The 22,474-nt window shown below is 41.0% G+C and overlaps 1 long non-coding RNA gene across 1 annotated transcript in view; it reads left to right on the top strand.

Moving 5' to 3' along the window:
• Positions 1-21,902, top strand: part of LOC114769538 (uncharacterized) — a 105,378-nt gene extending 83,476 nt beyond the window's left edge. Inside the window, exons 3-4 of the long non-coding RNA XR_003743230.1 lie at positions 19,772-19,853; positions 21,790-21,902. This is a non-coding gene — a long non-coding RNA (uncharacterized LOC114769538). The remainder of the gene's footprint in view (positions 1-19,771; positions 19,854-21,789) is intronic.
• The last annotated feature ends 572 nt before the right edge of the window (positions 21,903-22,474 follow it).

Genomic DNA, 22,474 nt, shown 5'->3' with positions numbered 1-22,474 from the left:
GCCTGTATGTTGCATAGAGCCGACTGGAGGACCCAGACACACTCATTACAGCTCATCCACTTTCCACCCCAGCAGCTCACAAAGGGAAACCTAATGCTGTGAGATGCATCCCTTTTTCAACTATGCCAACCCTTCTTCAGTTTTGTTCATATCGGCAGTAGTGAGAAGGGTTATTGTTGGGTTCAAATATATTTCATATAGGCTATCCAATTAATGTAAATTTTATGTTTTTTAGTTATAATCTGATGAAGAATATTTTATTGTATTAGTTTCCCCACTGAGGTATTGCAGTGACACTAAGCTCAGTCCTCAGGTGGGACACCCAGGTTGGACAGGTCTTAGGGCAGAATCCTGACAAAGTGCAATCCAGTTACATGGCAAAAACAGATATCCACAGCACCCCACCCCACCCATTTCCCCGTTGCCACCTTGTGCCCCCTTCACATTTCTGTCTGCCCCCTAAATTATGTCTGTCTCGAACCGGCCCTGATTAAAAATATTTTTTTTATATATATTTCTGTTCTTAGCAAGGTTGTAAAATGAACTACATCTGCCTTCCATCTGGCCTGTGTGAATTCATCTGGATGCTTTGTAGCAGAAGTCCCAATTCCGACAACACTGTGCAACGACTCTGTTGCAGTGCTGCTGTCTGGTATGATTGGTAAAATGACAAGGTCACACAGCATTCTCAGATCTTGGTTGAATTTGAGTTAATTGTTGAAATCACTATTTTATAAAATCCTGAGGAGACTGACTAATGAAGGGAAGCCTATGTGGTTAAAGTAGTGATGATGTTTTGCTGTTTTGTACAATTAACAGTTAAATAATTAATTAACTGTTCACATTCTCCCAATCAAATGTTATAGACATTTCAATACCGAACTCCCTTAGGGAAACTAGCGTTATAGACACACACACATCCTCGTACAGCCAGAAAGTTTCAGCTTTAATGCGGCAAAGCATTTCCTTCGTACTGTCGGAGGGTCCCCCTGTGTGCTTTCCGCTTGGCTATAGGTGAGATTTAATGTGACTTCTCTCAATAAGGCCTTTTCTTTCAGCAATCCTCCCGCAAAGCCACAAGATTTGCGAAGCACTGGGACTGTTCCCATGCAGTTTTTCCCATCGGACTCACAGAAAACTGTAGCTCCTTTTGTATTCGCCACAGGCCAATCTGGTAGATAATCTGACAAGCGTCTTTTCTTGCATGCACAATCAGTTTTTGACAATGACCTGTTCTGAACAGTTTCATGGTCGTGTCAAATTTTCTCAATTCCTTTCCGGGTGCCTGAGGGGACATGTAATGTGCTCATATTACTTTTCTTTATTGGCTCTCTTTCATGGACAAAACACTGAATTTGCTCTGAAAATGCTTTGGCCATAATTGGGTCATTGGGGAAACTCTGACTATTTCTTAAATCTGACAGTAAGGTGAAACAACAAAAATAGCTTAATCTTAAATGTAAAATTCAGTGTCCTGGTATATAATATTCTTTGCATTTTATATGTGCACAAAAGTGCATAATAGTTAAATTTCCTGTAAATTTGTCCAGATCTTTTATTATACAATTAGAAAATATTTATTAATATGTGTGACCCCTGTTTGCTGGACCTGTTTTTCATTCCCATTGTGTGCAAGCACAGCACATGGTGACACAACGAAATATGTCCTCTGCATTTAACCCATCACCTTGGTGAGCAGTGAGCAGCCATGAAAGGCCCCCGGGGAGCAGTGTGTGGGGACGATACTTTGCTCAAGGGGACCTCAGTAGCAAACCGAACAGGCAGCCTTTCCAATTATGGGTCTGCTTTCTTACTCGCTAGGCCATGATGATGATTATTCCAATTCTAGAACTAAAGACATACCATGTAGGTCCCTGGCTCGAGAACAACCTCTAGACATGGTGTCAACCCTCTTTAAGGCAACACACTTATAGATTCCATGTAGAGTCACCAGGTCATCTAACTGTGAGAGAAAAATGGAGCAAAAATTATGTTAGCATTATTAATTTGTAGCAGTATAGTTAAAGTTCATAGCTATAAAATACTGATTCTACTTCATACCACTTTGCCAGTGCCAGTCGTGTTTTCGAGCATCCAATCACAAAACACCCAGCCTACACCAGGATTCCTGAGCGTCCTGACATTTGCCAGCTCCAAATGAGCCTGTAAAAGAAATTAGACTTAATTTTTCCCCTGTACCTGCCCTCATCAGAGACACAATGATGGTTCCCCTCTGTCAGAATGCATATAGCACATTAGTGTCTTAGTAGTGTGAAATAGTAGTGTAAAGGTTGAAACTGGTGTCCTTGGTGTCCTCAAGACGACTTTCCTGATCAACTGATGAATCTGAGGAAATTGCCAGACTGATGTGTACGTTTCTATGTGTCTGTTAACCTTCAGATATCAATGATGTTCATCTGGACCGCTGCTCAGATGTGTGGGTTGCAAAGAAAGTGGTTGCATTCATTCCAAATCAATTGCACACAGAAGTCTTTCTTGAATGCATTTTCCAATGGATAGTTTCACAAACTGGTGTTACAGATGTCTCAGTTCTCCAGGGAAACCCAGAAGGAGCCTGAGTCAGCCTTTATTTCATGATGCAATGCTCTACTAAAGCCTTCTGGCCCGAAAGGCCCAGTGCATGGAATATTTGGTGCGCATAATGAAATAATTTGTTAGACCTCTTAAGCCGCAGAGAGTTGGGAGGTGTTGCTTGCACAAAAAAGGAATGGGCTTTGATGAAAGTTGCTTTGGGATAAGACAGAATTTTAATTCAAAATTTGACACGCAAATGGTAAAATGTTTGGTTGCATGTTTGATGTGGGGTTGACATAAGCCGACAAGCTTCTGCCCTTGACCCAGGCAGGGGAGTTGTGGTTGTGTGTCTGTGTGTGTTGGGGGAGTTATTGTAAAAATATGCAAAAAATTCTGTTTTTGTTCATTGAATAAGAAACTTTCAACAAACCAAGCTTCAAAAGGGCCTGTGACTTTTCTATTGTGGCTTATTTTACTGATGAATTTAATTACATTGGCCATGTGATGAAGGTGGAAGAGTGCACGACATGGCAGGAAACAGAAAAATATGCTTAGCATAGCATTCATTACCAGTGTATAACTATAATATTACTATAATAGTATTAATTTATGCCTCTTCAATAAAAAAAATAAGAAAATGCAGTACTTATTGCCATCTTACTACTGTTCTCAATATACCTAAATATATTCTAGGTATGGCATTTCTTTCTGGATTTCCATACCAACCCATTTGTCTAGGAAAATCCAGTGATGGATTAAAGGAGGAGTATATTCCATAATGTCAGGCTGGCGACGCAGGGTCTGGGCACTACTGTTTCATTGATTTCTCTTTGCAATAAATATGATATGGATGTTCTTGCATAGATGATGAAGGACGTTCGTCTACAACGTCCTTTAACCTTGCTCTTCCATTTGCTTTTTTACACGACAGCTAAGTTTACATGAGCTTTTTTTTTTTGTGCCTGTATGAAGAGGGTTCCTGACCTGCGCCAACAGATCAGTGGGCGTGGAGCTAATCTGAATGAGCGCTCGCTGCTGCTGCAGCTGCATGTTGCGTTGGTCCTGGATCGTGCCGTACTGCAGCTGCAGGGACGCGATCAGCTGTTCCAGTGTCTCCTGCATGAATCCTATGTCCACTATGTCAGGAGATGGCCCGCTCTTACTGTCACAATGGGAATCAGGTGACGCACTTGCAGACATACTATGGGCGTGGGGACAAGCCGTCGTACCGGGAGAGGACACTGGATGCGCTGGGTAGGAGGACTGGACGCGTTTGGTCGGTGAGGGAGAGACTGGCGGGGAATGAGAACAGGAAGGAAGCAGTGGATGTGCTGCAGCGCAGCGGGGAGTGAGTTCGGGATCTGTGGGAAGTACCGGGGCAAGGGAGAACCAGAAGACAGGGGGTTTCAGGATGGTCCGGGAGTGTGGACTGGACGGGAGTACGTCTTGGGCGGCAGGAAGGTAGGGGAGTATGGAATCACGTCTTAACCGGAGGATCAGGCAGGCTCAAGGTCAGGGGCAGGCAGAGGTCATGGCCAGGAAGTTCCAGTCGGGGTTCTTTTGTGGTTTCAAGGGGGTCAGGCAATTCTCGAAGTCGGGGGCAGGCAAAGGTCATATTTCATGGATCAAAAGTATCTTGGTCATGGGTGAGAGAGCTAGCGTCTCTGGTGAGTAATCTCATTCAAAGAGCGGGCGTGTCTCCTCGGGGTTACCTCACTTTTATACTCGCCGCCACCTGCTTCCATTTCATCTTCCAGGTCGTTGTCTCCCATGCTGGTCCAGCGCCCTCTGGCGGGCTGGAGGCGTGTCGGCCATGACACCTTCAGTATTCAGTTTATGTGCTGCATTATGTGTTTTATGAGGTTGTCCACTGAGGTGACTTGAGTCAGTGCTTTGAAATATTTTATAATTATGGTAATGGAGATGTGAGTAGTAATATAGTCATATAGTTGCTTCAATGAGTTGGAATAAAATGTACAATTTAGCCTACAATCTGAATTGTTAGTAAATGTGTAGAGGTGTTGGAGAAGTGACTTTGAATCTGAGTGAAAAATATATTAATCAGGAATGTGCATACTATGTCCATTCCAGCATGGAAAATGAGGCTGATTTATTCCATCCCCTCTCCACCACAATTTTTTTTGTGTAACTTTGGAGATGCCAGGTAATCTAGGTAATGTGATTGCAGTGTGTGAATAAAAAATTGGATTTCTGGTATGCCTTTTTCCCAGAGGATTTTATGTACAGTTGGAGAGTGATTCGGACCTTCAATTTTCTGAAACCCACAGTCAAAAGCCTGTCAACGGGCGGACGTCGCAGCACGGTGAGGGAATTCACAGCGCAACAGCGCACCAGTTTTCCCTCTGGTCTCAGGTTTTCTCTCAATAGTGCCTCTGATCTGCATAATGTGTCTGTGAAAAACATTTGGTGGATGTTTGAGGGCTTGCGGAAGAAACACAGAGGCTTCTGGGAATTTTTGAATAAACAGGTGTGTTGATGAGCAATAACAACATCAGTAAGGTTGTTTTTTTTTTTTTTTTTTCACATTTTTTTTGTTCCCGTCTGAGATGAACACAGTGACAGCAGCTGAATAGTAAAAAGACTGTCACTGGAAGAGAGAAATAGTGGAACTATGGGAAAGTGGGCAAGTACGTAATAATGGTTTAATAAAAAAAACAGTACTTTGAAGGACATTGTTCTATCTGTATGTATATAATATAATCCAGTATGTATATAAAATACACACCATTCACTCACACAATTACAAGACAACAGAGAGCCCAGAAGAGAACCTGTGCCAGACCAGGACCAAAAAAAACTCTCTCTCTATATATTAAAATATATTATATATAATAAATATGGCTTGGACCATGACCGTGACAATATATTTAATTAACATCATAACCAAGTGTCTTCATGAAAATGAAATACCTGTTACACTTTCCTGCAGTATTATTACAGAAGAGTGAAGGTGTTTCATTTTTCACTTTATTACAATCACCAGAACTGCACCAGAACTGTAGCTGTGAACCAAACAGATTAAAGAAATCCAACTGAGGTACACCTGACAACATGGCTGCACTGCCATGCCCCCTGCACACAATCCCAATTTTACCAACTCAACATCAGTAGCCTCTAACAAGGTCAATGTCACTGCTATGTCTCTGGTCCCACATTTAGAACCTGTCCTCTCAAACATGTCGTTAAATTCGATTTATAATGGCACAGATCATTAAACATATCTTGATAATGACATTATTAACCATTGCAAACATCTGATATTTTATGGAGAAGTAAATGCTCGGCATAAACAGATGCAGCAGTCTGTTTCAAAACCACAGTGAACGTACACAAGTGATGACTCACAACTTTATTGCTTAAACAAATCACATAATTTCATAAAAAAACATTCAACGAAACATTCACATCGGACTTCATCAACCGAGCACTACAGTTTAGAACAGTACTAAATCACACTCGACAGGATTTATTAAATGGGTTATTAAATGCAATTTATGCTTCAAGATTTATAAAACATACTACATATGTATTTAACATTAGCAGGGAAAGCAAATTACAGCCAGGTGCAATTTTCATATAAACTCTAGACACTCTAGAAAGCATACCAAACTACAACAAGCAGAGGTTAATAAAAAACAGGAACAAACAAAGGTATTGCAAAATAATCATCATGTTCTGTGTTCCCTTTTTAGAGCTATTTCATGAAAAATGTTTTGCATTGGAACTGCTCATGATTGCACTGACTTTTGCAATTGAATAATAAATGCCCAGAATATAACATTTTAAAAGAGAAATTATGTATTCTCATCAAATGGTGAACGCCCATGCCCTCACACACCAGGGAAATTTGAACATTACAGGTGCACATAACACTTTTAATGCTGCGCTTTAAACGCTGTGCTTTAGTCCATTCTAATAGGTCACATGTGACAATGAGTGTGTAGGCTCTCAGTGCATTACTCTGTATGTGTGTGTTTTTTGTTGTATGCAATGATTTCAGTTTATTTTTTTTACAATTTTTAGACAATTCATATCACAGAACAAAAATGTCACAAACTACTTTGTTCAGATCTGGAAATGCATATTTATGCAAGTTACATTTACATTTAAGACATTTGGCAGACGCCCTTATCCAGAACGACTTACAACGTGCTTTCAAGTTACCATCGATGAAGAGATCAATTCTGGTTCACTAGGACCCCCAACTATGAATACAATCTTTTTATTCACTCTGTTGTAGATTCTGTACACAAGTTCGACAATAAGAAGGTTACAAGTTCATCTAAATATTCTCTAAAGAGGAAGGTCTTGAGTTGCTGTTTGAAAATACTCAGTGACTGAGCTGTTTTGACCTCAAGGGGTAAAATATTTCAATATATTGCAGTAAAATTATGACGATGACTTGTGTAATAAGAGCATGTTAATTGCATTCCAATATAAGACCTTTATTTTGCATGTGTAGGGATTGCTTCTTGGTGTCCGTGGCCCTGTCCGTTTTGCTGAACAAACGATGAAAAAAAATTATTTTCTGGAATCTGTTAAAAGTCAGGTGCCTTTAAACGCTGGTTTAATGTGTTTTGGAGAAAATGTGGATATTCTGTGCTGGAGCTTTATTGGAATTGCTGGTTCACTGGAATGGCTGCCTGTGATTGGGTGTATGGCTCCATAAGGCTGTGTGGTCCTCTGCCACCTGAGAAGCCTAAGTCATGCCTGTCCCGTCCGATATGTTGGGCTGTTTCACTGGTGAAAAACACAGAGAGAACCGGCAGAGAGCGCCCCGTCCAGTATACGGTGTTTCGCGGCATCAGGACGCCCCCGGGGTGGAGGACCGGGAGAAAGTTTCTCTTGTCAGTTTATGGAATGTACACGTTTCTGGGTAATTAGTGCGGTACAGTGAACATCCTGCTAATCTGTTCTTTCTGGCACCTCGACACACACCCTCCACAAACAAATGGGGATAATTACGCATCTTGGGAATAACTCTCTGGCAGACGACTTTACCGGAGAACAGCCATGCACAGTCGAGATCCTGCCCACAGGGCAGAATGAACAGCTTGATTTGTAGCGGCTTAACTCGGTTCTCCGTTCTCGTGGCTTCCGCGTCTCGTCCACATGCCGTTATTCTTCCTCCGTCGTCAACGAGGATCCTTCTGGGATGCAGCGCTGTCAAAACTGCGTGCCAAGGTTATGTGGAGGAAAGGAGGCATCCCGCCCCGTGGAGAGCCGCGACCCAGAGCGCCCCGCCCGCTGTTGGGCGTCTCCCCTGGAGGAGGTTCCCGTGTGTGGTGACCCCCATTAGGACCGGATTCTTCTCGCACCCAGCAGGAGGAGGGCCAAGCCTGATTGATTTGCTCATGATGGATGGGCCCGAGGACGCGAGTCCCTACCAGTGTAGCCTGCATGGGTGCCGCTGAGCGGGGCAGCGGCGTGAGGCGCGTTTCTCAGAGCTGAAGTGATCTAAAGCTGTTTTTTTTTTTTTATTGGATGACACTGGTCAGATTCAGCATGTTGCCTAAACTTTTTCTGCCTGCAAGCCAAGTGACAGTCACTGCCAAAAGGAACATTTTCAAATCCCCTTTGGAAGGCCTGGCTTAACTTCCCGAGCCAAGCATCAGAACCCATTCTACAATTTTTAAAATTTTTTTAAAAGCACTCCAATTTCACCACTTAACGCTCAGTCGAAGTGGTCCAGGGAGAAAAAGCACAGCTTCTGGAGAAGGCCGACGTTTGTTTGACTTACAAGACAAACCGCAGCCTCTCTGGCTTATCGCGGCGGCAACACACAGCTCCTCCAAATGCCAGTGTGGGAGAGCGTCTGTGTGATGGTACAGGAAAAGGAGCGTTTCTTTTTTCATGACAGGACGTCCGTTTAATTACAGGGCCCACTGTCGTCCCCGCCCGGCCTTCCCACAACGTGCTGAGGGGAGCAGCAGGAGCTTTCTTCCCACCACACGGCGACCGGCACGGCTGTCTGCGGCACGCAGAACGGTGGGGCATCATTAAGCCGCCCAGACGTTACTGATTCTGCTAATTTGAGACGCCTTCGTGGTTGTGGGATGTTGCATAATCTTATCTCCTCTGCGTCATCCACAAAAGGACTGATGCACGAACTCAAACATGACTCATTTCATAGGAGATTAGATGGGAAAAGATAAGCGATTAGATCCAAAAGCGGGGCGTTGGTGTTCTCATGTGCACTTTGATGAATAGAGAGGCATGGATATCATGTGAAATTGGAACAGGGATGGGAAACCGCTGCCTAATTGACCGGACTCCAGATCAAAGTGCAAAAAGGCAAGAAGAAAGGTGCGGAGACTCCCATTCGCTGCATGGCATTATCTGAACCGGGACCATTTACAAATGAGAGTAATTACTCTCCACACTTACATAACAGCATGAAACATGCGAGATGATAGCGCGCCTCACCATGTGTTCATTCTCCACTCTCTTTAAAGAGATTTCACATTCGGTTATGGGGATGAAGCATATATAAGCATATAATTAATCATATTCCGAAGAGGTCTCGCATGTTTAAAACCACAAAATCTGCAAAAAAAAACAGTACAGATTCAGTGTACAGTCATTATGGGAGATAATGACCTTGTGCAATATCAGTTGGAATAATCCAGAATCTTGGGCCTTTTCAAAAGTATTACAAAAAAGTATAACTGACTGTTCTGGCATGTAATGCAACACCACATATTTTAAGTGTGTATTAATGAATGTGAAAGTTTATGAGATTCGTGAAATAACCTTTCTTTTTGTCAAGGCAGCACACGCTGATTATATCCATATATCCATTTTAACATGCAAAGTGAATGTCATTTCAATAAATACACACCTGATATGGCGTGTTAAAAGTCATTTTTGGTTAAATAATGTGTTATTATTACAGACGTTAAGTCCAGTCAGACCAGTCAGTAATTTTTGTTTAAAGTATATCTGTCTTATGTAATACAAGATGCAGCGCACCAGCCCGAGGGTGTTTACAGTGCCTTTTTTTATTCAAGGTTAAATTTACATTTATATTTAGAGCATTTATAACCTTTATCCAGAGTGACTTACAATCAGCAGTGACAGGGACAGTCCGGTTTAAGTGTCTTGCTCAGGGACACAATGGTAGTAAGTGGGGTTTGATCCTGTGACTTTTTGTTTTTCTGGTTCATAGGCGAGTGTCTTATCCCCTAGGCTACTACCGCCCCTTTCTTTCTTGGTCTAGAGCCACAATAGATCTGGAGACAGTACTGTAAACCGACAGTAAACTGCAGTCTCAGAAAGGATCTGCTGTGGTGTTGTGGTCATCTGACTCTGAAATGTGGCCTAATGCATGTGCCAATCGCCAAATTGAGGCTCTATATTTTAGGTGATAATATTGTAACTGATAAATGGATCATTGTTTTGCACTCGCAATTTGTATGTTTTTTCATTGTGTCATATATAGAAGTGAGAGGGAGGGAGCCCTTTAGGTCTGGCTAGGGTATGTTTCATGCACACACTTGGTAATGGTACTGTAGTAAAGAGAGGCGGAACGTGAGCACCAGATGTTTAACATTTACCACAAATTCAAGCTCTGAAGTACCTGACAACTTTGTAATTATGTTCTGCATAGAACGGGTAATTATCTGAGCATATTTCACATGACAAGTACACTTAAATCTAATCCATCCATCCATACGGCGAACCCACTTAGAGTCAATGTCTGCAAAACTGGAGCCTATTACAGCAATCAACAGGCACAGGCCAAAATATTTTGTGTTCACTAGAATACTGTGGTATCCGCACCATAGTTTAAGTCATTTATAGTGATGCACTACAATATTTTTGATAAATTATGTATTATCAATATATTTTGGTTCCATCAGTGTAGTCGATAGTCTATGATAACCTAATTAAATTTTAGTTCATAACCATATTAACATGGAATTGCATAACTGCAAATTATTAAATGTTCTTGCAGCCAACTGGACTCCAAAACATATAAGCACAATATAGAAACATCTGGTCTATGGAAAAATACAGATTCCTAGCTTTTCCTCATCATTAGTGTTGGAAAATAAATTGAAATGTTCATACTTCTTTATTTCCTTTTACGTCTATTATACTTAATAGCATTGCTTAGATTAATATCATTTTCTTCATGAAATGAAAGAAGAAAGAAAAAAGCAGACCGGCAATCTTGGTTAGTTTTAATACCCCTCACAGGGAGTATTTAAATCCTCTGGGGAGATATAGAGTAAGCATGGCCTATGTTCTTATAAATGCTTTCACCAAACCCTGCGATTGGTAACTGGTAATAAAAGCTATAGCTGCACACATAACCTTCAAAACAACCATTATGAGATAAAGTTCTGCTTGTGATCCTGTCGTGATTATAGAATGGGCTGTATGGAGGAACACATAAAGAACCTTTGTTATCTCTGTGTCTAGCACACGTGGTTCCAAGCGCAGTCTTGAAGTGTACAGAGACAGACACTTTCAAATGAAATAGCTTGCAGCAACAGAGACAACATATGCTCCATATGATACCGCAGGAGGTTGTCTGTCCTTCTTTGAGGTCAAAAGCGCTGTTGGACTTGTTCATTTTCCCAATGTGCAGATGCCTCTCAGTGGAGAAACAGTAAGCAATGCACTTTCAGGCTATTGCTTTGCAGCTTCCGGTTTTTGTTCAGTCTGAGGTCCATGCCAAGCATAAGCATGGCAGCCAGATTTGGCTCAGGACATTTTCATGCCTTGCTTCTGTAAAAAGGAGATAATCCACTTTACTAAATCAATAAATTATCAAAAGATTTCTTGCCTCACTGTGGGCTCTTAGCTATCTCTCTGCTGGTCTACATTTTAGCTGAACGGATGAAGCAATCAAAGTAACGGAAGGAACATGACAAAAATTCTGTCTCGATACAACGGCACAATGCAGGTGTTTCATCGGTTTGCCACTCAAAATCGGCACAATGCGATGAGCTAGTTGTAACTTTCCCGATAACTAAGATAAACAGCTGCAATAGGTCATTTGCATGGGCTTCTCTTGTGCACTTGCTGCAACATTCATTTTATGCTCTCTCTCTCTCTGTCCTTCATGTTCCTGACTTTGAATAGTGGGTAGATGAAGATTAATGCGCAGTCTCTCTTGTGGGTAAAGAATGTTGTCCGCAGTATGTCGTGTGATTGAACATATGCTCGTTCAATATGGCCTTATTTTTACTGTCACTATAAATCCTAGTGCACTTTAATTAATTTTTTTTTTTTTTAGTATTATTTTGCTCCAAGCTGACAACCGTGCTCTCGAAGGAGAAGTATGGAGCCAGAACACTGACAAATATACTCAACGCGTACTTTTCAGTTTGCACCCTTCGCATGCGTGCAGCAATCCAAGCGCAGTTGCAATTACCAATCTGCATGTTGGAATTCAAACTTTCGCATACAAATAATTTTGCCACGAATTTTACTAGCGCTTGAGAAAAATATTTGCTTCCAAATTCTGTACACAGTTTCAAGAGTTGCTCTACAGGTTTGTATATAAAAAAAAAAACATTTCAAACAAATACAGATCACTTGACGCACATATCTGTTCTGTTTTTTGGGAATGCAAAATGTTTTCAGCGCAAGCAAACTTCTTTTTACGGGCACAAATTGTATGCATAAAATAATGTATGAAACTATTTTGGCTTCATAGAGAAGACATTACACCTATCTGTACTCATAAAATAAATAAACTAATAATTGTTTTAGGTATTTTTGCAATATACGTTTTTTTTTCACCTCACCTTGCAGCAAGTAGGTGGTTTTGAAATTTCTTGTGGTGCGTTGCTCATTTTCCAGGCCATATGAATAAATATAATCTAAATAACAAATGACTGAGCACACGTTACCCTCTTCACAGGAGAGGTGTCTTACAAATGCTGCACGGCTGCATCTATTGTTGGTTCATTGCTTTTTTAAGGCTGTGAATTTACATTTTGGGTAAACAGTATTTAGGCAGCACACTTTAGAAACATGTGGATGGATGCATGTCATTTTGGGCTAGATCATCTTAATCAGCTCATTGACTGAATATTTTTAAAATAAGAAGTAACCTGACTAAACCGATGTGATCTACACTAAATTTTGTTTCCATTTCAGTTACTGAAAAAAGACCTGATAATCTTCCTCACAATTGTTTTAAACATGCTTTACAGCAAGCTTTGGTTGTAAGACTTTATTGTGATTAATTGCAATATGTATGATTAATGAGTTAATATTTTTTTATTGATATATATCCCTAAAAAAATTGTATTGGATATCTGCATTTCAGCACTGAATATGAAGCCTCTTAAAATGAAATAAAAAAGCTTCTTAATTAATGTGAGACTTCAAACCACTACCCATAACCAAGAAAGCAATTTAGCAATTCATCATTTTATTCTGGTGGAAAATTTAAAGTGGATGTTCTTGGAATAGACATGGTTCTGAAAAGTCTTAAAGTCTTAAATTGAACCTCTGATGCTTATGAAAATAGTGAAGAGTTACTTTTGCTGACTTTGTTAATGGGTGCTGCTTGTCTTAAAAAATGTTGAACCCTTCTGCGCTGATATCTGAAAATAACTACGCTTTTGGCCATTTAAGTTTTTTGTTTTTTTTCTTCCTCTCTCTGGCCACAGATAAAATTGAAAATTGCTTTGGGTATTTAAGTATTTATGTGTCTGGGCAAGCATCCACTGGATTATAATCTGCCCTAAGAGACAAGCGCTGATGATAGTTTAACCTTTCTCCTTCCAGCACACACATGGAGCCAAACCATGACCTTTAGCTCTTCCTCTGCAGCTGCTTTTAAGTGATGCTTTGACTTGTATCTGTTGAGGTTTCGGAGATGCTGGGACCGCCAAGGGCTGTTTCTCACAGATAGGAACTAGGAACCCCTTCAATAGAAGAGGTGTCTCAATGACATTCATGCAATGACATTCATGCAATGACATTCTTTCATGCATCCAAAGGCAACATTTGTAGACTGGATCACTTATCCAGATGCACAGACTGAACAGCAGTATGACTGGGTGGTAGTACCCTAGTGGGTAATAATTTTGCCTGTGAACCAGAAGAGCCAGGTTCAAACCCCACTTACTACCATCGTGTCCCTGAGCAAGACACTTAACCTTGCGTGTCTCCATGGGGGGACTGTCCCTGTAACTACTGATTGTAAGTTGCTCTGGATAAGGGTGTCTGGTAAAACACCCATGCACAAAACCACTTTGCACTTTGCACAAAATCACTTTGCGCAAAATCACTCTGCACTTTTTACTTTACTGCTCTTTTTTTTATGGCACTTTTCTCTTTTCTTTAAACATTCTTTCACTCATTTGCACACCTTCACCCTACCAGTTACACATATTTTATGTTAAAGATGTAAAAGTGTAATATTTGTCTATGTTTGCAATATTTGCATATTGGTTCAGTGTATACTTGCAACATTTGCAATACTGTGGTCTGAAACAGTCGCAAAAAGCATTTCACTGCATATCATACCGTGTATGACTGTGTATGTGACAAATAAATTTTGAATTTTGAAATGCCCTAAATGTACAACTAGAGAAAACAATCATTGCACCATGGCACCATGGTCAGGCTGGGTTTCAGTTGGACCATACTGGGGTCAATTTTGTCCTGGCCCTTTTTTAAGCCTATGCTTCCAAAGATTGTTATCTGTAAAGGACTAATATTGCTATCTGGAACACCATTCAGTCAATTCACTTCTCAATCCAAGAGAGTGTGCGAGAGCCAGTGTGCTTTTCACCTGACCTTGAAGGAGAACCTGTAAAATGGGGCACATAATTTATATCGGTTCATCATTTACTAATAAACATTTATGAATGACCTTCTATCAGGATTTTGGTACTGCCATTAAAATAAATTGTGTATGGGACAAGAGAACCTTGTCCCACCAAGCAGCCAAATAAAGAACAGTATAAGCTTTGACAAGGCAATAAAATGTAAAATGAACCAAAGGGAAGGCTCTTTGGGGTCACATGACAGATTAATACTATAAATATTATATGTTTAGTTGCTGAAGCCTAATGTGGGCTTTTTTCCTTCCTAAAAGGCCATTCCTCCAGATTCTTCAATAAGTAAACACCATTTTACCAGTGTGTGGTTTTCTGTTGTCTTTATAATACATTAAAAATAATGAATAATGTATGTGATACATGCAATGTATATATTAAGCAAGGGACTAACTGAACTCAAACAATTGTATATATGATTATGTATAGAAAGATAGATACTCAACTACACACGTAAAATTTTTCCCAGTGTCTAGGTTTTCTTCTCCCACATGAAGGATTTGTACATGATCAGTCGAGTCTGTAATGCCCAGAAAGAAACAGACGGTCTGACACCGTATTGTTTTTTAACACAATCAGCCATATGCTTCTCACACGTACAGGGGGCATCGCTAACAGGACTAAATGAGGCATAGCTCCCTTGAGCTCCTCACTGCTCTTCTTCTTCCTCCCTTTGCTCCTTCAGCACAAGCGTCCAGCCCTGGTCTTATGCATGCAGCAGCCTATTCATCAATATTACGTCATCTTGGGCAAACAGAAGGACTGTGCAAGAAAAAGCATCAGCAGCGTGAGAAATGACAATTCCCAAGATGGCAGTTTTGCACTGCTTTGAACGTAGGTGTGCCTCAAGGGGAGGATCAAAATGGAAGCAGCCAATTCTGGCAGACTTGGCCAAATTGAATAGCATTGTCGATTCAAGTGGGGAACTATAAAACCACAGACGTCACAGGGTGAATCATGCATAAGTATGTGAATGCGCACACATCCCAGTGTTTAAAAATAATAGCTGGATAAAGCAACTGGTTGATGTGGAGATGAAGTGTAGCAGCAGCGGAAATTGGATTTAAACAAAGGAGTTAAGGATTCCAAGATGTTGAAGTCTTTATACAGAGTTGTTTGAAATGTACAGAGCTCAGCAGGGAAAGTGTCTCATAAAAAGCATAACATTACCATAATGTTTAAACAGGTTTCTGCAATGCAGGCTCCTGCATAAATTCATTTCCCTTTCTAATCATAATCATGTCATCAGATTAAGTGAATGCAAATCAAACACACATTGAACAATAAATGGATCATTGTAATTAGCTATATGCCATGACTGCAAGGCAGGGGAAAAACGACAGCAATCGTACAACTAACAGAATGGGGATTTACTATACAAAAAAGAAGGCATGTGCAGATGCAGGAGAAATGTGCAATGACCAGTCGAGGACATGATACAATAGGCTAACTTGAATACACAGACAAGATAGACAACGTAAAACTCCGGAACGCCCCCCCCCCGAGAGACACTATGACCACACACTTTAGCCAATTTTGACTGATGATATGTATTGTACTACAGTTTATACAGTGGCGTGATATATAATGTGGATATATTGATAACTGATATGCTCAATATGTCTTAAATATATATTTTTCATACATTTATTTCAGCCAACGTTTAAATAAGCTGCGTATGGGGTAATGCACAACTCGATCATTTGAATATATGTTTTATGCATGATCTTTATGTACAGTACCGTACTGTCTCTTTCAAAGATGCACTGTCTCCCAATACTTTTCCCGGTGGAGCAGAAGTCTGCCACCTCACAGTCTTCTATCCCGTCATACTGAGGAAAGCTATTCACTGCAGAATCAACTGCACTGTAAACAACCAGACATCTTTCTTCTTACAGAATAATGAGCCCAGTTTTAATACCAGGAGTATGTGGTACTCCCCTGAAATTAAGGGATCTTCGGTTCGAGTTTGAAACAGAACTTTGTTTCATATCAAACTTTCATACTGCATTCCCAAATATACTCCTGTTGTCTGTGTATGTAACTTACATTTAAATGGATTGTGAAATGCAAGTAATAATATTGTAAATAGTGATTTATTCCGCTGAAGCAGGCAGAGGCTTTGTGCCATTCCTGCCAAGGAAGGATATAATCAGAAATGGACAAAATTCTGAAGTGCATTGTATGTATGTGCATTGACATTAGAGGGCACTTTTTATTAAACCTGAGCTTGTTCACTTGTCTTTACACAAATACAAGAAAGAGCCTCTTGGAAGTTATTTGTATATTAAAGAAGAGTTTAAGATTGGACCAGCAGCACATACATCAAATGGCCAATTGTTTTCTTGTGCGCCTTATTTATTTCTGTAAATTCTGAGACTTAACCTTAAACGAATGAACCAGCCCCATGCTTATCGCAGAGCGCAGCGCTAACTGCTAGTGCCAAAATAGTGTCTGTGCAGCATGTGCAATCAAAACAAACTTAAAGTAAAAAAAGAACAGGTCGAAAATCAAATAAGACAGTTTTTTTTTTGTCACGTCCAGCAGATGCACTGGCATCATTTCTGGAGCTGTACTCGGTTTGGAATGCAGTGTGTGGTGTTGCTATATACAGTGCACAGTTGGAGAGCAATGCAATGTAACCAGAACAGTACAGTGCTGTTTTGGGTAATGAGAGCTTATTGGAAAATGGCTGTTCTTTAATTTGGTAGTCAAAGTTCTGATGCTTCAAAACCATTATTTTGCTGTACCAGGAGCTCCGGTTAATGGATCATTTGTCCCTACGAATAATTTTGCAGACCTCACTGCACTCTGAATGTAATTCCTGTTGTTCAACCGTTTCATAGAAGCAGTGTGTGGGGACGGTGCTTTGCTCAGCGTCTCTGTGTGAAGGACACATTCAGTCAGTAGGTGTCTCTGCCTACATACCCCGGACATCCATATTAGTAATATTTTATCATTACCACACATTTTAGAAGAAAGCATCAGGACCTGACAGTACTGACCAGGTGTCCTGCTTTGTCCCACATCCCACTTACAAAGATAATGTCCTATATATTCAAAATGCGTTGCTTGAACTGTGTACGTTTCATCACCTTGACATTTTCCTACAAAAAAACAGTTGAGAGGGGAGCGCTGAATGTGCTCATCAAGAGGACATCTGCATGTGTGTGAAAAGGCTGTGGAATGTATTCCGGTTATGTAAAGAATCATGTCCTGTCCCACATCCGTCCATCTGGGCATCCAGGAGGTTCACCAACATCAGTTCAGCACTTCATGCATTTGTGCAAGAGAACAATTCTGGTTAAGATAGCTGCAGTGGAAGTGAGTCAACTGGCTACCAAATCGGCAATTTTCCTGATCATTTTCATTCCTCTCCAGTACAGGCCAGACACCCCCCCACCACACACAGTTCTATTAACATACACACCAAAGTCTGTTTACACTAAAAATGCGTGTGTGGATGGGCTTGTGCAACACTACAATGGTAATAATTGCAAATCTGCTGTCATTTAGAATTAAACGTTCCAAGAGCTGAACGCTGTTTTACATGCAATTTACATGAACGTGAGGTATGTGCTTTATGTTTGTCTCCCAGGGCAGTAAAACCGTGATGCATCCAAAGAGCAGCGTGACAGCTGTGTTTCAGTGGAGGGACTGCGTCTCATATTTTAATACCAAGCATAAATCCAAAAAATAAATACACATCTGGAACGAGTTGGATTAAAAATGTCAAGGCTGTATCTTATCATGTAGACAGCACTGCATCAACATAACGTCCTATCATCATCGCACTACACCGCGAGGATATTAATATGCCCCTTGTCCCCCTGAACAGAAGCCGGGCCGTCTCGGTTTACCTTGCCGAGAGGCAGAACTGTTATCATCAGCAGCAGTACACGTCAATATGCCAATAGCCGCCATGTTCAGCCATCACCTCTTCTGCGCCACAGTTCTGCTCAGCGGGGAGAGTTGATGAGAAATTATTCAGAATGATCATCGCCCTCCCCTCCCTTCTCTTCCTTTCCTTTCTTTCTGTTGACTCTGGTCTCAGGGGACACACTCGGCTTGTGTGTCGAGTGCAGGGCCGTGCCTTCTATCAAACGTGGAATCCTGCTGCGTTCACCTGCCTGGGCCGCAGAGTCGCGGGTGAATGAGGGGAGCTGCTCCCCTCTCATTCTGCTAACTCTCACATTCCTAAACTCAGCATGGGGCCGTGCGTTAAAGAGACCGTGGCGGAGAAGCAGCGTCAGAAAAAAAAAAAAAAAAAGACCCATCCTGTTTAGTTTCCAATCGGTGTAGCTGTAATTGTGGCAAAAGGGAACGGCGCGTTCAGAGCATGATGACCCGCTGGGCCGTGATGGACTCTAATGCAGAACTGCAAACTAGTGCCGAGTAAAATATTAATGCCGAAATTTTCCACCTCCTTTTCATTCACTTGTTTGACAACAACTATAATTTCGAGATTTGCAGTATTCTCCCACTTTGGATCCGTTTACAGGCTATTTTGCGCAATCACTGTGAATGATGAAGGGGTGCGTGCTGGGGCTTAACGCACATTACAGAGCTTTGAAAATTATGCAATTTGTTGGGCAGTCAACTGCTTGACCAGAAGGACACTGCTTGACCAGAAGGAACAAGCAAGGTGCCATTAAGGCCATTATTTTTTAAGTGGCATTAAGTTCAGTATTCAGTGGTGTAAGTTCAAAAACAACTCAGGATTTACATGAACAGACAAAACAAATAAGTGCAAGTGACATATTGAAAGGCATGAGACTGAATAACCTAGAAAGAAATAAAATGCAGGGGTCATTTTCACATGCAGTAACTAATCACTTTCAATTTAATGTGTTAATGTGAACATTGGTTTGGTTCTGGTTCAGGGGTCGGCAACCTTTGGAAGACCCGGTTTCCACAGAAGAGAAAGCACCGGGAGCCACAAATTCTTTTTGACTGTAAAAAAATTAAGACAATCTGTAAAACAGAAGTTAACACTGCTGGAGATAACTCCACATGTGTTCATTTATAGTTTTGATGCCTTCAGTGAGAATCTACCAATGTAAATGGTCATGAAAATGAAGAAAACACATTGAATGAGAAGGTGTCCAAACTTTTGGCCTGTACTGTACTAGAGCATTAGAAACAAAAAAGCCTGTATGCGACATCAGAGTCACAAGTTTACACCCCCTGAGAGAAGTTGACAGGTTGTGTGTTTTTTCCTCTCTGTTTGTGCTCTGTTGCAAATGACTCGCTCCATAATCGAAAAATGTTGGACAGCGTGTGCAGCTGAAACTTGCCTCACTCAGAACTGAACCTGTCGCATGCCACAATCAGGGAGGAAGAGGCATTGGCAGATGATGGTGAGGTTGGTAAGCTGAGGTAAATACATCTTCTGTTTCCTGCAGTGACCTGGCCAGCATGGATTATTCCACCCCACCAGAACAAGTGGACTAAATAAAATTACGTGGACAACTGTGATGTCAACCTGTGAGTAAGACTATTACATTATTGATGAATAAGTCTAGCTGAACAAAACATAATGTCTCTGAAAAAGACAATAATTCCATACATATTACATATTTTGCTTGGGTCCCAAAATATGACGCAACGTGAACGGTAGATCAAAATGACTTCCAGCAATTAACCTGCACGTTATATTTATTTGGAAAGAAGTCTCCTACTATATTCCACCAATTATTGTCCAGATGGCTAGATGGCTTTACTAACTTTATATTTATCTTCTGCATTTCACATAGATTGGGCACTATGTAGCATGCTATGTAATAATAGTACAGATTTCATGCTGGACAGTGTTATGAAAAAATAGCTTGATAGCATTGCAAATATGCTTAAAAACACCCTTCATATTTCATCAAATTCATTTGCCTGTTTAACTGTCATGGCTGTCATGTACACTATTCTTTGGCTATATTTCAGTTAACTGGGCAAATGTTAACATTTTTCGTTTGAAAATTCATTGGGATCTCCAACCTGCAAGTTGCACTTGTAACATGTAAGTCGCTCTGGATAAGGGCGTCTGATAAATGCTGTAAATGTAAATGCACTTTAGATTTGGCATGACTTTCTTATTTAAAAAAAGAATGAAATATGGTTAATAATAGATAAAAACGCTCCATTAAAAAGACAGCCATTTTAACATTTTGGTCGTATTATTAACGCTTGTGTAGTTTTCAGGTCTGTGGGACCAATTCCATTGTTTGTCAAATCGTTAAAGATGCTATTTATTGTTGTTAAAACCTTTGGTTAATTTTCTGTGAAGAACATAGCATAACATTACACGTTTTCAATGACTTCACACTGTAAATTCCCCCAGTCCGCACTGGGGCAGTGGTGGCCTAGTGGGTAAGGATGCCACTGTGCAAAGTATCGTCCCCACACACTGCTCCCCGGGCGCCTGTCATGGCTGCCCACTGCTCACCAATGGTGATGGTTAAATACAGAGGACACGTTTCGTTGTGTCACCGTGCGCTGTGCTTACTGTGCATCGTAATGACAGTCACTTCACTTTCAAATGGATTAATCTGCAGAGGCCCTTTTTGGCGCACCGTTCCATGATGTCTACATGTGAACTTTATGCTCCCAAGACCCAGTTTCCTGCAAATGATACTCTAGGATACGCTCTGGAAATTTTAATGCATCGAGCCCAAACTCTAGTTTAAAAAGCAATATGATTTTTGTGGCAGAATGCCCAAGGCTCCATGCACTGCACTGACTATAGATGAAAATCTGTTTTTCATCTTAGTGTTATTACTTTTAATATTCATATTGTACATGTATACTCGTGATTAATTAATGCAGATTTTAGCAATGTAAAGAGCTTGTAGGAAGTTTTTTTCTGCTATCTGTTATACCCTCGCTCTCATTTTTGCACATCAGAGCTCACATTGCATCATCCATCCAGATTCCTTTAAGCAGAAGGATGTGAATCAACAAGCCATATTAAGAGAGAGCGAATGTTGCCTCGGCACTCCAGGCCAAAAGAGCCCCCACCCATGCATCACCACACTTATATTTAGCTTCTTGTTTGCCAGTCTATGGAGGCCTGTTCTGAGGAACACCCACCTTCTGGCTACTCTACCAAAGAACACAGAGAAAGACGGTTTTGTTATGCTGTGCAAACAACCCCCCATTCACGTTTTGTCTGAAGCAAACATTTCAAACCCATGCTGTTTGGAAAGCACTTTAATGGACAGAAAAAGCGGAAGGGGTGGAGAAAGTAATCAATCAGCTTTAGAAATGTCTTTTGATGGGGATTTTTTTTTTTTAAAGGGGGTTCAAAAAAACGGTGGTCTTATGTCCAGCCCTTTTCTGTTCACACGCTTAAATCCTAGTGTAGCGGTTACTGCAATCAGACGGTAACACTGGTACCAAGCAGTCTTAAGTCTTTTTTTTTTTTTTTTAGACTCCTCTGCATCTTCCCGGAAGCTAGAAAGGAGGAGACAGATAACACTAAGCTTTTATTCTTCCACACCCCCATGAACCCCTGTCAGTCGACATCATGTGCAGCTCTGTGGTGACCAGGTGAAGCCCGCAAGGAGAAAAACCCACCCATAGCATTCCAGCCTCGACCCGAGGCGCAGGGATGTTAAAATTCGAATCAACGGAGATGAAATGAACTCCATAAGCAAGGCTTTCGTACAGAGAGCAACTTTTAATCACAAGCAGTCTTTCCTCCCCGCTGACACCCTAGACCTGATTTTGTCGAGGTGGGGGGCAGAGTGCAAAATTGCTGTTCATACGAACTTCTCTACTGTACAAATAAAGCATCTTTTGAACCGACATCACATTGTGGTTACTGGGAGTGGGGTATTCATTCTCAGCCTTTTCATTTTTCTTGTAATATGTCTGTGGCATAGATATTGAACATTCCAGACAAATAACAAAGCTTTTTCCCCAGAAAGATGAGTTTTAGGCTTAATCCTTGACAGCGGGCTACTGCTGATCAAAGCTGAACCTCCCTTGACTTTTGTGTGCAGACCTAGACATTGATATGCAACAGAAGACGGTGTCTGATTCCAGGCCCTCTCAAATTAATGAACCATCTGCCCGAGCCTGGCCTCTCACTCGAACAGATTAAACAAATGCAA

This window comes from Denticeps clupeoides, chromosome 19 (assembly GCF_900700375.1).
Source record: "Denticeps clupeoides chromosome 19, fDenClu1.1, whole genome shotgun sequence".
NCBI lineage: Eukaryota > Metazoa > Chordata > Actinopteri > Clupeiformes > Denticipitidae > Denticeps > Denticeps clupeoides.
The sequence above is the reverse complement of the archived record's forward strand: the minus strand, read 5'-3'. Positions and strand labels throughout refer to the sequence as shown.